This window comes from Etheostoma spectabile, chromosome 24 (genome assembly GCF_008692095.1).
Source record: "Etheostoma spectabile isolate EspeVRDwgs_2016 chromosome 24, UIUC_Espe_1.0, whole genome shotgun sequence".
Taxonomy (NCBI): Eukaryota; Metazoa; Chordata; class Actinopteri; order Perciformes; family Percidae; genus Etheostoma; species Etheostoma spectabile.
In genome coordinates, this window is record NC_045756.1 from 3,490,497 (window position 1) to 3,495,860 (window position 5,364).

General features: G+C 45.9%; 1 protein-coding gene across 1 annotated transcript in view; it reads left to right on the plus strand.

Moving 5' to 3' along the window:
* The window catches only part of nalf1a (NALCN channel auxiliary factor 1a), a 31,383-nt gene that overhangs the window by 1,241 nt on the left and 24,778 nt on the right, over positions 1-5,364 (plus strand). The window lies entirely within an intron of this gene.

The window sequence follows — 5,364 nt, forward strand, 5'->3', positions numbered from 1 at the left end:
GGGTGTTGATGTGGTGGCCATCTGTTGATTTGGGCCCGGATAGATGCCAGGTTTGGTCCTCTTCCTCCTGTCGCCATGGATACGGATGACAGATTCAAGGAGACTCCCGGCTCCGGGCCTCATGTTCATTCATCTCTTCATTGTGTTTAGGCCCCATGCTAATGTGCAGATGGAGGCCCTGCTAGTGTTCCTTCAATATCCAGAACCCCCCCCCCTTTTAGTCCATGCTCTGTTCTTTGACATTGAAGACCGCCTGGCGCTTCTGTAGCTCATAATCCTCCTGATCAGCCATCGATAACACAGATAGGCCTGTTTGAACTGCACTATTGCTCGAGCTTTTATAGCCTAGCGTTTATATCAATTGGATGAGCAGGAAGGAGGCTGTTGGCATATGCAAACAACTCTGGGAGCCTGTGTGCCCTGTGTGTGTTGTCGCAGTCCGCCAGGTGTTCATCATGGCCGCACACTCCATATCGAGAGCGTTTTATTAAAGTCAAGAGGTGGTTTCCCTGCCTAATGTGGCGGAAGGCTTTCTTCGCTTCGACTTTTGTTTGCTCATTACCAGGCCCACACGTAGGCCTCGTGTCGGCTAGGCCCGTTCTCGCTGTTTGATTGCCATGCACTGTTTACCAGCTCATTATAGACCGAGGTGGGACAGAGTAGTTGTAATGGGTGTCCGGGAAACGCGGAGGGACCGGGGCCGGGGCCGGGACCGGGTCCGGGGCCGGGGCCAGGGCCGGGGCCGGGGCCGGGGCCGGGGCCGGGGCCGGGGCCGCTGCCGCTGCTGGCGTGCAGCCGCTGTGAACACGCTGAGCCAGAAACGCTACGATCAGCACCGCGGAGAGCTCCCCAGCAGCGCACAGCTGTCCGTGGTGCTGAATGGCGCTCGCCGGTTCCATTCACAGAAGCCCTGGCCAATCCCAGATGGCCTCCATTCACCCAACCAGTGGCACAGACACACGCATAGGCGTCGAAACGCGTATCTAATAAGGCCATCTGCCTGCTTATACAAACCCAGTCCATGCAGAGAGAGCCATATGCATGTGAGCTGGGCCTAGTTGGTAAGGCTGGCTTAAATTTAGAGGAGGAAGAGCAGGAAACAACTAACTGAATCCCTTTTATGTGTGTTTGTATTCATCAAACAATGATTAACTTTCTTTTATATTCTCTTCACTGTTGGGTGTCTAAATCCTGGCAAAGACTGCCCAGTCCTTTTAGGTGAGATAATTCCAGCTTTCCTCTGGTTTCAGACTTCCCATTCTTACTCATTTAAACACACTCACAGTCTTTGTTCAAAGCCATGCTGTTACAGCTATCTATCTATGATGTTTGAAATCATTCTGTTCTGGATAGAGCTGAAACAGTGAGTCGATTAATCGGGTAGTCGATCAACAGCAAAATTATCATTATCATATACATATTGACCTACATATATATATATATATATACATATATATATCATATATCATTGTAAACTGAATATCAAAACAAGACATTGGAATAAATTACCGTAGTAACGTTTTTGAAATTTCATAGGCTAAAAAAGTAATGGAGAAAATAGTCAATTTTTTTGTGATTACACTTTTTTTTTTTTTTTTTTATTCAAACAAAAGTGCAAAACATCGGCCCAGAGGACAACATGAAGAAAAGTCCGCTACACATACCGAAGAAGGCCCAGTGCACCTTTTCCACAATCCTTCCGTGCAATCAAATGTTTCACTCCAGAAAAAGAGAGGAAATAAGTGAAGGAGGGAGACACAACAACAACACAACAGCAAGAACGATGTCTGCAGCTCACAAACAAGACGCACAGAAACAGACAAACACACAAACAAATAAGAGGCACTCACAGGTAGACCAGCATAAGACAAAAGGTCCAAGCCCGAATAGATAAGTCAGGAGGTGGTTTCCAACGGGTTGCAATCATCCTGTTGGCCGCTGTATCCCAGCAAATACAGCACACTTTGGAGTTTTAGAGAGCTGGAGGCTGACAGGTCATTCAGAAGCAAAACAGGTACAGTTTCATTAATCAGTGCAAATATTTTGGATGCAATATTGTTCCAGAAATGACCAACAGGTGAGCAATCCCAGATCATGTGAAGAAAATATGTACCTTGAGCTTTTATTGGGCAGAAAGTGCATACAGGACTGTTAATTATTTTCATGTGGTGCATTTTCACAGGGGTGAGACAGGTCCTATGAATGAAATTGTATCTGCTGATGATCTGGATTGCGTAATACTTCTGAAATGTTAGACCAATAATCATGCCAGTCAAGACTGACACCCAGGCCTTGCCAATCACGTGCCCAGATCCTCTCAATAGGAAGGCCAGAGCGTCCAGATATCACCAAGAACTGATAAAGCCTCAATAACACACCGCAGGTTTTTGGCTGCATAGTAAATAACTTCCAGCTAGGATGGATGGGCAGAGCCCTCTGCCAAGGGACACTGTACGCCTTGAGAGCTGATCTTAATTGAAGGTAAAAGAAAAAAAAGCAGCGTGGTAGACTGAATGTGTTCTGCAAGTCAGAAAAGGGTAACAAGCCAACCTCGCTAAAAATATCTTTTAGACAATGAACCCCCCTTTGTTTCCACTGTGGAGCTGTTATAGGCCTCCCACCAATCAGGAGTGCTGTATTGTTTAATAATGGAGAAAAGGTGTGCCAGTAACAAGCTATATGGCAGTATGTTTCAGCCAATCTCCAAGTTTTGATAAGATGAGTGATAATGGGGCCACTGTTCATTAGAAACATTGGCAAAAAGAAGATCACGGAGTGGCCGAGGCTCTGTCATCGTATTTCTAAAGGGACGCCAGCAAACAGACACATCTGGGTTCAACCGAGTGAGGAGGGGTCTTAACACAAAGCACCAAGAATAATGTTTAAAGTTGGGAACTGAGAGGCCACCTTCCTCTGTCCTCCTCTGTAGAGTAGACATCTTAAGTCACGGCCGTTTTACCTTTCAGATAAATTTAGCTACTGCTGATTGTAATTTATGCCAATAACCAGAAGGAGGGGAGCGAGGTAGCATAGAAATAATAGTCCATCCATCCATCCATCTTCATCCACTTTATCCGGTATCGGGTCGCGGGGGCAGCAGCTCCAGCAGGGGACCCCAAACTTCCCTTTCCTGAGCCACATCGACCAGCTCTGACTGGGGGATCCCGAGGCGTTCCCAGGCCAGGTTGGAGATATAATCTCTCCACCTAGTCCTGGGTCTTCCCCGAGGCCTCCTCCCAGCTGGACGTTCCTAGAACACCTCCCTAGGGAGGCGCCCAGGAGGCATCCAATAATAATAGTCAGATTTATTGATAATAGATAATAAAGATAATCTTTATTTGCATCCCTTGTTCGGATATTTCTCATAAATCATAATTGCTGGAAGCTTTGTGTCCCATCTCCAGTGGCATAAAACACTCTCTGCATGCCAAGGCTTTTACTAATGTTGCGTTGGTAAAAACTGACCTCAGTTACTTTATTGTCTTGCTTCAAGGTTAGCCAGTTGTCAGCTTTAGAATATGCAATAATGCTACACAGGAAAAGAAATAGCCAAGCCATGCCAGCCTTTCCAGCGAGTGTCAGCCATTGAGGAATGCTCCGCCTAAAGCCTCCATGTGGGACAAGCTTTCTTTTCCTCAACTGAACTTCCTCTGCCAATCTTAAGTCGCCGTTTCCTGCTCTCTGAGCTCACCTCTTGGCACTTGGAGAGAAAACATTCATCATGTATGCCTTTTCTGTTGTTTCTGTTGTATAGTATTTTTTTTGTTGCTGTTTTTAATGTATGAAACCCTGTACGTGCCAAGATGCTAATTTCTTTAACAATGACCCTTCTTTATCGCCTCCATGATTATAGGTTTGTCCATGTCTTGTATATGTGGTCGGTAGCGTTACGGTGGCGTGACTTAAGCGGTGCTGTCGAGCTCTTGTTGAGTTAATGGCCCCCTGCCTGGAGAGAGGCCTAGCAGTGCACGCTGTGTACCGGCTCAGACGGATGTATACGTAATCTGTGTAAATACGGCAAGATTATAGCGTGCACTGGCAAGTGTTTTAACATTAACCAAATACATCCCTGCCTCATTGTCTCATTGTCACGTTCAAGGGAACAGTGGAGGCAGGTAGAGCCAGTGTTTGGTTACCCAAAGCCAGAGGAAGATCTCTGACATTTCAAGTGAAGATATTTGACATGGAGAGTAGCGTTTGTTGTGCCAGAGTGATTCCTTTGGTCCGCAGGTGGTGTTCTGATTTCTCTAGCCTGGGGGGGAAACATCACACAGTGGACATGGCCGGTGTGCTGTTCCTCACAATGGTATTCTCCATCATCTGACTCTGTGAAATCCCAGCATTCATCTTGACAGCGGGGCTGTGCTCAAAACATTTAAACTGACACTGGGCTGACACACTAATGCTGACTTGGAAGCAGCATTTTTCTTTCCTTTAACCGGAGTGTGAACCAGAACGTCAGACCTGCTTGTTTCACAGGAAACAGTGAAGCAGTAACAAACCCGGCATCTCAGAAAGCATGTTGGCAGTTAAACAACTGTTAGCTAACAAAGGCCTAAGGTCCCCACACAGCAATCACATTTTTTAATGAAGGGCTACCTTTCTGTTTTTCCAAACATCTGCAGTAATATAGCATACATGTTATTATCATCTACTGGGGTAACGTCCCAGTTCCCATCTGACATGATCACAGCATGACACAAAAATATCTAACATTTTTCACAAAACCACACTGACAATCATTTGACAGAGTAATGAATGGAGTGCACATGTGTTCCTCCCTGGTAATTTCACTCATTTGTGAACTTGAAAGATAGAACTCTCAGCACCTGGCCAAGCAATCATGGAGTCTCTGGAATTGAACAACTCTATCTGCTTTGACTAATACTATAATATAATATTATTACTTCTCCCTATTTGAGGCTCCTAGTGCTACTCCGACAACGCTGCTTCTTCTTTTTCCGCAGTTACTGCCACTACTATGGTGTAAAATGATTTCAAAACACAATCATGGATGAGTCTGTGCACAAATCTGTCTTCTTCCCCACCCTCCAGGTCCAATTGAATGTCTAATCTTAGCCGGTGTTGTGTGCTAGTGGAAAGGAGGACAGCGTCCTCCCTCTTTAGATCCTTGTCAACCGCACACATCTGCATTGATCTGAGCTCTTTTGGAGCCGGAGGGACGGGTGGCAGCAATACCAAGAGGTTGATCCTTATTGATTTGCACCAAGCCCTCCACGCTCACTTGTCCTTCATTTGATAGTGGGCAGCTCCTCCGACCAAAATAGGGCAGTGAAGACATCATGTTACTATCTGAACCTGTTTGATTGTGTCAAAGTGTGTGTGTGTGTGTGTGTGTGTGTG